Raw genomic sequence first — 12,005 nt, 5'->3', positions numbered from 1 at the left:
CCACATCTGATTAAAGGAAGGGCGTATTCAAATTATTAAATCATTTCCAGAAGGCAACTTTGCCGAAAAGGCCATCGATCAACATGATTTAAAAGCTCTAAATATGAAATCGGTAATTTAATATAAAGGAAGGAATAATGAGCAAACTCAAATCGCGGACCATCATTTTGTGGTCCCATTTGGTTTTCAGTGGTTAGTTCATGAGACAGATTGTTAAGATGACATATAAGTTTCTATAGTTTGGCCTAGTTGTCTAGATTAAACCCTATGTGTCCTAAGTAATTTATAATGACAAAGGGTTGGAGAGGGTTTGACATTCTTACAATCTCTACTGCCAAAATTTTCTTATTTGCAGGAGGGGTTATCCATCCTTGGTTTCAAAGGAGCATTAAATGGCCAAAAATTGGCGCAAAAAAAGTAACTTGTTTTGGTGGGAGAGATATGGTCCTGGAACAAGAATTCTGTACTTCATAATTACGCCAGTTGGGAGATAGGACTAACTTGAAATGAAAACTAATATAGGATTAATATCAAATCAGGTACGAAGCTGGTTAAGAGAGTTTTTAAGGAAGGTTATAAATATACCATCATCATGTGAAAAAAAACGTGAATAAACATTAAGCCATACTATAAATAGGAAGGGATGCCTGAGTCCAGCATTACCAAAAAATAATTGTTCATCCTCCTTACGCATATTACCTTACTCTTTCATGCAAAAATGTCTAACCTATCACGAGTCCTTCTCCCCCCCCCCCCCCCCCTTAACTTATTAAGCAAGAGTCGTTTGACGGTGAGGATGCTCTGCCTAATGAGTATCCAACTTTGTACCCTCTATATAGAACTTTGGAGATCTCCCCATCACCCGTAACACCAGCTTCATCCATCTGCAAGAAAGAACCAGAGTCAGCCGCATCTAAGTCCATTGTAAAAAAATAACCAAAGTCCCCTACCACATCTAAAGGTAGCAAGTGCAAGCAAGGCAAATCTCCAGGGAGAGGGAAGTGCAAATCTTGCCTTGTTAAAGAGGCTGAGAATATGAAACTACATTTCCTCCATCACAATGTGTCCACAAAGTCAAAAAATCTTCACTACTCTGCCCTCGATGCACGAACAATCAACGTCAAGATTCGTAAATTCCTCGATCAAGTTAGTCTAATTCTCAATGGAATGCAGACTATTGCTGGAGAAATCTTTGATCATGTTGCCCATAGAAAAGAACCAACCGAGGTTATTCGCATTGATTGAGTAAATCAATACGCAGAGAATGGAATAGATGCCTAAGCTAAATAATCCAACTAATCTATAGTTGAATGAAAACAATGGGGTGCCTCTAAAGTAAATTGTGTACTATGTTAATTAAATGACTATTATCTGTCATGCACTATTAAGGGGAAAGTGGACAATTTTGTGTATAACACGTACTTTCATTGTGGAAGAGTGTATCACCTTGGAGTAAGTACATGCATGGAGAAGTATAAATGTTCAATTTATGATGTCTACTATGTTTTCGAGAAATGTAATACTACAAGTCCACTTTTGAATGTTGTTTAGTGTTCTCCAGTTGTTCTCAGCTATTCTATTAGATTCATGGAACACTCATTTCTTCATTATTCTAACTCATAGTATAGAACATTAGCTAGAGAAAATGTTAGATGTTCATTCCCTCTATCAACTATAAAAGTAGCACATTATTAACATGGTTAACAATATCCCCTGTCATTGTAACTACAAAAAATGTTGAGTAATGGACCTTAATTGACTTAATAATATCCATAGAGAAATAGAAAAGGCAATGAGTAAACTAATAAGAAGCCAAACAAAAGAGTAATGATACTCTTCTGGTATCAACTGGGCCACACTTGGAAAATGAAAAAAGAAATTAGTAAGGCCCATGAAGCAAGGACAACAAAACAAGGACAAAAGTACTCTATAAAGGGGTGAATAAATTCTCCCCACCGAAAGACCTCTCATATGTACTCTAGAAAGACAGAAAACTTTCCATCGTTCCATCATAAGATCACACCGAGAAAACTAGGTCCTTCATTTTGATTACTTCAATTGGCTTGCAAAAGAAGGACAAATACTACTCTTTCATTGCACATCATTTCCACATCAAACATACAAGTTATATTGGATTAGGAGGTTCAACTCATTTTGGGACAAATTAATACTCGGACAATTGAATCCTTCCTCTCCCTCCCAGGTATGAAATTTGAACAGTTTTATTATGTGAAGCACATTTAAGAGTTTATACAATAATTTCAAAATTAAAATTGTGACATAGTGAAAGATTATAGTATGAAATGATATCCTACACATGCTGATGATTTTCAAACATATGACAGAACAAAGATTATTGCAAACAAATGGAAAATGAATAATGGGAATATACATATGAAAATGTTAGGACAAAGTATCAGAGTAATTTTTTTTATAGTTACGAACGACAATAAAAAAATTGGTAGTGGAGTTTTAAGTGTTTAGTTCTTGAGATGTATTATTAATAGGACATTTTAGTGCTACTAGTCAGGTGTAATGTTTTTAAGGAAAACTGCATGAAAATTTGAGTTTCTCATTGGTTCCCTGGTTACAAATCGTTGTTATTCTACCCTAAAAAATAATGTCATTAAGTATTATGAAGGTGTGTATGGATTTATTTTGTAATTGGTGAATAATGACCGATTACTGACCGAGTTTTGAGAAGTTAGATTGCTATCTTTGTCATTTTCTACCATTCTTTATTAATGTGAAAAAGGTTCTACTTGAATACCACTAGAATGTTGATTTCATGGGTGTGCAGAGAAGAAGTTAGGCTAATCATTCAACTTTATTGTAGGCCATTTTCAATGTAAAAAATGGATGAAAGCTTAGAACCTGATATACGTTATGAATCAAATAATGGTTGGGAAAGCTTAATCAACCAACTAAAAATCAACAAACAACCAAAGGACCTGGAAAAAGAAGATCTACTAAACAAATCTCTACCAACTAGCACATTGTGGGGAATTTTTTGCTATAGTTACTCAAGGTGGATTGGATTTAGTATTAGAAAACATGATGTCAGAAAGAGCAGTGAAAACAAAGAATTTCAACGTGCATGGGTTTGCTCAAGAGAAGGAACATGAAAAGATTGGTGGATACACTTGGAGAATAAAAAAAAAACATCGAAACTGATAACAAGAGTTGGATGTCGAGCACGTCTAAGAGTTAATTTGGACAAGTCAAATGATTTATGAGTTGTGCGAGACTTTGAGCCAAACCATAATCACAACTTAGTATTGCCCAAAGAAAACCAATTCCTTAGATCAAACAGGAAGGTGTCAAGAGAAATTGGTGAACAAGTTATGTCCATGAGAAGATTCAGAATATGAACGTGTCAAATAATGAATAATTTGGAGCAAGAAAGGGGTGGTCAGGATTATGTCCCTTTTCAAAAAAGGGACCTTTACAATTGGATTGGTGATAAGAGGAAATCAACTGAAACGGAAACTGACTCTGAAGGAGCGTTAGGATACATAGAATTTCTCGCAAGAAGAGATGTTTAGTTCCACGGAATCTACAACACAGATGAGGAGACAAGGCTAGCAAATCTTTTCTGTTGTGATGGAATTTCAAGGCGGGATTATGAAACTTTTCGAGATGTTTTGGCTTTCGACACAGCCTATAAGACAAATGCTTACGACAATCCATTGTTGATCCTTGTTGGTGTGAACCACCACTTCTGCACTCCCATTAGGAAGGATATAAGTAAAAGGGACAACAACAAGTTCTGCAGATTCCATAATGATTATGGACATGACACTAACGAGTGTAACCGACTCAAAGACGAAATCATGTTTCTTATTCATCAAAAATCATTAGGCGATGAGAAGATATATCAGTCACCAAATCGACCAGAACCTGGCTGTAGCAGGAACTCTTGATGCACCTGCGCAGCCATTATTGTTTGCTTCAGTAGCACGGCGATCAGACATGATCTGCGGGGACCACACCTACCTAGAGATAGTAGAAAGGCCCTACAACAATACGCCCAAATGCTACGTCGTGAACCTGGTGAAGTCGTGTTGGCCGTCGAGGATCATACTCACAAAAGGCCTCATTATGAATGTAAACCTCTTACATTTACCGAGGAAGACATCAATCACGTCAGGTTCCCGCACAACGAACCATTAGTAATAGAAGATCAGATTGCTAATATGATTGTTGCCCACACAATGGTTGATCATGGTTCCTCAGTTAACATTATTTTTAAGAGCACGCTTGAAAGAATGAAACTTTCTATTTGAGATCTCTAACCCTGCACACAAACCATATATGGTTTCACTGGAGAAGGAATGACTCCAACGGGAACAATTAGACTAGTTGTTACTGTTGGAGATGCACCAACAAACAACACAACAATGGCTACCTTTGTTGTGGTCGATCTCCCCTTAGCATTCAACGCCTTACTTGGAAGGCCTACACTTATTGATTTTAGAGCAATCACGTCCATTTTTCATCTAACAATGAAGTTCCCAATCAACGCTGAAATATGATGTGTTAAAGGAAACCATAGGGAAGCAAAAGAATCTTATAATTCTTCCATGACTACTGCCAAAAAAGGCCTAGTCACGACAGCATGATTTTTTTTGGACCACCAAAAGAGCATGAGCATTAGCAAGAGCATGCTTTTCCAAATGAGCATGAACATGAGAATGATTTTCCAAACGAGCAGAACACCTCCAAATAGAGTGCTGCCCAAAGCTCAGAGGTAGACTTTGATCCTCGCTTTGGGGATTATGATACTAGATTAGGAACAATCAAATACCTCGAGGAAGTCCCACTTGACCAGGAAGAGCCAACCAAGACTGTAAAAATTGGAAAGAACTTAGCTAAAGAAGTCAAAATTGAGTTCATAATTTTTTTAAAGATAACCAAGATTTGTTTTCCTAGTCGCACAAAGACATGGTAGGTATTAGCCCTATTGTAATTAGCGATGCTTTTAATATTGACAAGGATAACTTTAAACATGTCTAGTAGAAAATGAGGTTGCTCGATAAATAAAGATCCAAGGGTTTGAAGGAAGAAGCTGAAAGAATGAAGGAAAATGGATTCATACGAGAAGCTTTCTACCCTAAATGGGTTTCAAACTGTATCTAGTACCAAAGCCCAATGGAAAAAGGAGAACATGTGTTGATTTCAAAAATTTAAACAAAGCATGTCTTGAAGACTATTTCCCTTTCCTTAGGATCGACTAGCTAGTTGATGCTACTGCAGGGCATGAGGTCCTTACTCTTATGGATGCCTACTCAGGGTATAGTCAAATTAGCATGCACCATCCCAATGAGGAGCATACCGACTTCAGGAATGACATAGGCTTATACTGTTACAAAGCAATGCCTTTTGGACTCAAAAACTCTGGTGTGACGTACCAACGATTAGTCTACATGATGTTCAAGGATCAGATAGGCAACAACATGGAAGTCTATGTCAATTATATGCTGGTTAGATTAAAAAAGGCTGGGGGTCACGTTCAAGACCTAGAAGAATGCTTTAACATATTAAAACATTACAATATGAAACTTAACCCCCTAAAGTGCTCCTTTGGAGTTGGCTCTGGAATTTTTTTTGGGCTCATTGTTAATTCACGGGGAATAGAAGCAAACCTGGGGAAAATCAAAGTCTTAATTGACATGAAATCTCCAGCCAAGATAAAATATGTACAAAGCCTCACTTGATGAATAACATATCTTAGTAAGTTTGTATCGAAGTCAACAGAATAAATGTGTTTTGTTGACGAGGTTTTTCAACATCAGTAGATTAAGAAATCTGAAAAAAAAAAATAATTAGGCTTTTGTAAATAGTAAACAAAAAACGCAAGGAGATTTTACATTGTTCAGTGGTTAAAATCCACCTAGTCCACAAGTCTATGTTATTATGATTAGGCACTCTTGGAGAAATTATTTAAGACAATTTTTGCAGAGCTTTTATATATAAAATTCGGTCCATCTTACTGTCCATTCCCTCTTTCTTTATAGGGGATCGATGGAAAAAGTTGTGTAACTGTATTATAGTTGGTAACTTAAAAGAATGGGGAACTTCCCAAATATACTTAAAATTCCTAAAATACAATAATTACCTTGATATCGTACATTTATTAGGAAAAGGTTACAAATCATTAATTACGTATATTAACTCTCCACGGCTATGGCCATTCATTCTTATGCGCTTTGTGAGACCGCTGCGGGCTGAATGTGTCTCTCGAACTGGAGGTTATATGTCATGGTGATATGACCCAAGTGATTCCCGAAGACTGATGAGGGCGATCTGGAAGTTATGTTCCTCGATCTCTATCACACACATCTGGGGCGATCTAAAGGATCTCTTGATAGCCAACCTTGGTGATGTAATCTTGAGCTCTTCAATTTGGAGCTAATGCAACATCCCCAGGATCCAAAAACCTTTATTTATTGCTTCGTTAGTTGTACCTTGAACAAGAAAATTTAGCTCGTATTTTTAGGGTACAACATTTGCCCCCAAGCCCCTGCTCATGTATGATGTCACTCCTGACACACACAGTAGGGGCTTTTCCACTTCTGTAGTGGGGAAACATGCCTACCTACCCACTCGAGTGTGGGATATGTTTCTATTTATCATAGGCTTTTGTTTGGGTTTAAAGTACTATGATAGTTGTCTTGTAACCTTTTTGTCATCGTTTGATTCATTTAATCTTAGCCCTTTGATCTTGAGCTACTTTAATCATGTGGCTCTTGTTCTTTCCTGAGTTTTACGTATATATAGGAGTATAGAACATGATTTTCACCACCTTTTCAATTCAAACTTTCTTCTTTGTTTCTTCTCTCTCAAAACCCTTCGAGTTTTCTAGTCTCCTCCGATGATTTCTCCTCAGAGGTTTCGAAACTAGGTAGCTTAAGAGGCACAGGTCCTAGGCAGTTTTGCATTAAATCTGCCTTTCAAAACCAGTGTTTTGACATGAGATTTCCATGGTGATAGTACTCCCGAGATTAGGGTGCAAGAATTAGTGGCACGCGTGGACACACGTATAAGGGCTTTAGTTACGCCTTTCACCTGTAACTTTCTTCTTATTTCACGAACTTTCTAAATTCTGTGAAGCTAACTCCGTTCTAGCTTCCCCCCCATCGCTTATCGCCTTCTCTTGGCGCTTAAGTATTTTATTTCTTAAGAATGAGCGAGATCCACTCCTGAAGATATGTTATATTTCTTTTGCCTTAAGGCCAATCCGGACACCAGAACTGGTGGTGATGGTTTTTACTACCTTACCAGATTTCCAAATATAGCCAATATCGTCGACCTCCCCAACAATCCAAATGACTATAATGACCAGTTTTTTATGTTGAATGGATTCCAAATCTGCAACTTCTGTTATTTCAATCGACCTCATAATTTTTTTTGCCTTAACCTTATTAAAGTTTTCGTTTAAATATTTTCTTATTCTGATGGTTTTACTTTCTTGTGCAACCATTTACAAGAGGTCTTCGACTTCCCAGATCTTTTTCAAACATTACCACTGTAACTCCCAAAATGACCTAATAAGGCTTAGGGCTTTGATTAGGGGGCCTGGATGACAATATATGGAATTATGTGCTTAATTGTTATATTGATTGTAATTATGTGAATTATGTTATAATATGACTACTTTTTCATATTTAGGGGTATTAAATATGCATGTAGGCCCGTTTCTTATTAGAGGAGAAATTCTGATAATTTGGCCTATTGCGGACATAGTTGTTTATTTGTGTGCATATATGTGACATATGTGAGAGATCACATTATTATGTGGGTTTATTTGAGTTACTCAGCACGAGGTGATCCTAGGGAACAAGTTAGCGGGAAAGTCACAACGGGATCTAATACGCGACTCGGGGTAAGTCGAGGGGTATCTTGGTGATTAGATATTTTATTGGGTTATCGGGTAATAAAAATGAATAATTGGAGATATATTTGAAGTTAGTGAGTTTAGGAAGGAATATTGGGGAATTTGATCATTTTTCCCTCGGGGATGTTTTTGGTATCCCGAGCCTCGGGATTAGCTTAAGTCAATTAAGTTTAATAAAACAAAAGACAAACACATCTGGGAAGCTGCTACCAAAACCTACTCTCTCTCTCTCTCTCTCTCTTAACTCACTTTCTTTCTCTCAAGACCTTTCCTAAGCAAAAACATTGATGAGTTAAGGGATTTTTGGGCTAGAAGCCCAAGAATTTGAGCTTAAAATTTGGGGATTAATTCTCTTACAGCTTGTGAGTTAAATCTTCAGTAGAGGTAAGCTTTAAATTACATTTTTGGCCATTGAATTATGAGTTTGTTGGGCTGTTTAAAGAGTTTCCTTGAACCCTTTTAGCTAATGAATTTAATTGGTGATTAATGAGTTTTAGGACTAAATTTTTATTGAGTTTTGTTGCTGGGAACATGTTAGAACTATTGTGGAAATTTAATTATAGCTTTGGTGTAAATTTGGGTTAGTTTGGAGTGGATTTTGCTGCTGAAAATGGATAAATTCCTGGATTTGAGGGGCCAAGTCGCGGGTTTGTTCTTGGGAAGTCGTGACTCAGCCTAAGCCCAGGCGCCTTGGGGAAGCCTTTGCATTGGGGCGCATCGCGACCCGTTAGGGCAAGTCGCGACCCATGCCCTTGACAGAGCGGAGGGGGCTTGCTGATAGGAGGGGCGCATCGCGACCTTCTCAGCCAAGCCGCGGCCTGCCTGGGCATTTTGGCCTTGGGGAGTTCGTTTTAAAAAAAAACCTTTTCCTTAGGACTCGAGATTAGTTCCACTAACCGGTTTAGTGGAACTCAAGGCCCCGAAGGCTAGGACTCGATTTGGAAGCCTTTATCACTCGTTATTAATAGAATTATATTTTATGATTGTGACTAGGGTATCGGAACTGGGATCGTGCTCGAGGGTCGTTCTTATTTACGTTTACTTGGACCTGAGGTAAGAAAACTGCATCCAATACGTGTTATATGTGATTAGGGCTTCGCCCGATTGTTATCAACTATCATGATTAGGGCTTTGGCCCCAAGAACATTTATATTTAAGCTAATGCTTCATACGTTGGTCGATACTTGCTTAAGTGTTCTATAATTATTGTATGCATTCCGTGGTTAGGGCATGAGGCCTCGTTAAGTAAGTATGATTAGTGTCGTGAGAATGGTTATTCGACTGTGTTATGTGATTAACATGCATGCCTACTTATTGTTTGGGATATGCCTATCCATATCTATTTCTGTATTATGGTCTGTATTCCTGGATCGGGGCTTGAATTATTAGTCAAGGACGTCAATAGCGCGCTGGTTGAAAGGCTTAGGCTTGAACTAGCAATGTATTATTATGTTGGTTGACCCAATGGTCGATGAAACATTAAAGTGCCAGGTACGTTGGACTAGCTCTACGACTAGTTACTCAAGGCTAAGGGCAAAGGTCCCAAGTGACTCTACGGTCACGTAGCTAGGGCATAGGGCCCCGGGATTGACTCTATCGTCAATTGTATAGGGCAGCGGCTCCAAGTTGGTCCAATGGCCATTTTTCTCTAACTGAATGATGATATATAGAGGTTTATATTCTTTGATTATGCACATGTTGAGTTTTCTTGCTAAGCCTTGGCTCACGGGTGCTTTGTGGTGTAGGTAAGGGGAAAGGAAAGCCTGACTAGCCATGATTTGGAGAGCTTTGGTGGCAGCGTGTACATATGCGGCTGCTCGACCACCACGACCGGGGACATCTCAGAGAAACTAGGCTTATAGCCCTATTTTTGTTGCTTAGGCTGGCTGAATGTAATTTTTGATGTATATTCACCTTTTTAAAAGCTTGGTTGTAATATTTTGGGATCCCATGTTTGTATGAAACTTTTTATATAAAAGTCAACGGTTCATTTGACCAAACTTTTTAACCCTAACCCTTGATACTAACCTTAGTTACACATTTTTAAACTAAATGACTTGGTTAGCAAGTCTGACAAAATTTTAAGTACACAGTGTAACAGTCCTGGATTAGGAGGACGTTACAACCACACCCTTGCCTTTGCTCCCACCGTTGAAAAGGAATACTAAGCAGTGATAAAAAATGCCAACATGTTGGCATGTGGTCTGATAAAGAAGTTCCAATCTTTGGCTCTAAAACCTCAAGGTCCTCCGTGGAAGAGGCCCCTGGTCACAATAGAAGAGGTCGAGGAGGAGGAAGAGGAAGAGGTTGCGACTTTGGTGCATATACGTCCTTCTCATGATGATCTAGATAATAACTCAGGTCGAGCAGAGTCTGGTGCAATAGTCGGCACCTCTGACCAAGGTAACAATGATATAGATATTTACCGAGCTGCTACCAGCTATATATTAGTTCGCCATGACCCAAGGAAAGTTGGACTAGATATCATAATGACCCAGATAAAAGAGTCACCCTTGAGCAATGTGTCGACCTCCTGGTCCCTCACCACGAGTTTAGCCTTCCCAAAATAACCATAATTATAGATAATACTTTGCACATTAGGCATACATTTTTTGAGCAATGTGGGAAAAACATCTGACTTGGGTACCCTCTAGATTTAGGCACCTTTTTCCTAGTCACCCGACAGCTCGAGTATGTTCTGAGTTTGGATGAAGAGCTAGGGTCTGAAAGGATGCCCGATGTAGTGTTGTTAGAATATCCTCTACCTCTAGTTTTTTCAGGAGTTAGAGGTTCCCCAAGTAGCTAGTCGGGCCCCCAATCAGGAACTAATTATTGTATTTCCTTCCTCTAGTTCGGGGGGTAGGACTCTTCTTCTTTTATTTGTTGTTTTTTGTTTAATTAGAATTTATCTAATCCTCTTTTGATCATTTTTTAGAGGACGACATGGACCTCAAAAGCGTATTTACGACATGTTCTGGTCCCGATGTTGAGAGGTAGTGAGTCTTGAAGAAGGCCACTTCCGGGGTTAGAGCTTCAACGGGAACTCAGGCTCAGGCCAAGGAGACCACATCCTCCCAACCATAAGCTTCAATGGTAACAATCAAGGATACTCCTCCCCTAGTTCCCTGAGTGAATGATTCTACAATTCCCCAGATTATCCAGGTCGTTCCTCCTGTTTCCATCCCAGCTCTTCATATCGAGGTGGGAAAATTTCCCAACCATGTTCAAGCTTTGTTCCAGGGCCATACTAGCCAAGTGGTCACACATCTCAATCAGCTCCCAGTTAAGGAGATGGAAGCGAATGAGCAAGAGGCTACCCTATCCATTATGAACTTTTTCCCTGGAGATGTGTCTGGTCGTGAGTTTCATTGCTCCTTTCTCAAAATTTATCCATATTTTTTGTAGTCTAACCCTTCATTTATATTTCAATGCAATCATGTTTTGCCTAGATCTAGGCTGGGGAACGGATCTATTCCACCCTTGCAGTGGCAGAGCAATCTGTGAGGGAGCTAGATGAGGTCAAGGACAGGTGCAAGTAGATCGAGGATGCAACCTCTAAGGAACTTGAGCAAGCTCGTGAAAAGACTCGAAAGCTTGAGGCAGATCTGGAAACCTCCCGGAACAATGAGAAGATTGCCAAGGCACAGGCCATGGAAGTGATCCAAAGTCACGAATAGCTTCAAGGGAAAGTCGAGGAGCTCCAGTTGAAGGTCAAGAAAGATGATGCACAAGTCAAGGAGCTCCTACTTAAGGTTAAGGGAGCTGATGTACAAATCAAGGAGCTCTAGCTGAAGGTTAAGGGAGCTGATGCAGAGCTGGGAGAGTCCCTGTAATAAATGTTCTACAAGGTCTGGTGATTTAACCAAGAAGGTGACATCTCCTTCCTGGAGGCTGAGCTGTGGGGGCGATATCTCGCCAAATTCTAGGATCAGCTGGTGAAAGAACCATCCGAGACAGTGGACACGACCTTGGGGGCTGGAGGAAATGAAGGGGACGACAATATTTCTTCTCATGAGCAAGTTTTTGGAGCTCAAAGTTGAAGGCCTTGTCCGTTTATGCTTTATATGTTTTTCTTTTTCCTTGGTGATATATTTTTTCCCATTGTAAT

The sequence above is a fragment of the Humulus lupulus genome, chromosome 1, assembly GCF_963169125.1.
Source record: "Humulus lupulus chromosome 1, drHumLupu1.1, whole genome shotgun sequence".
Classification (NCBI taxonomy): Eukaryota; Viridiplantae; Streptophyta; class Magnoliopsida; order Rosales; family Cannabaceae; genus Humulus; species Humulus lupulus.
Note: the sequence above shows the minus strand (reverse complement) of the source record.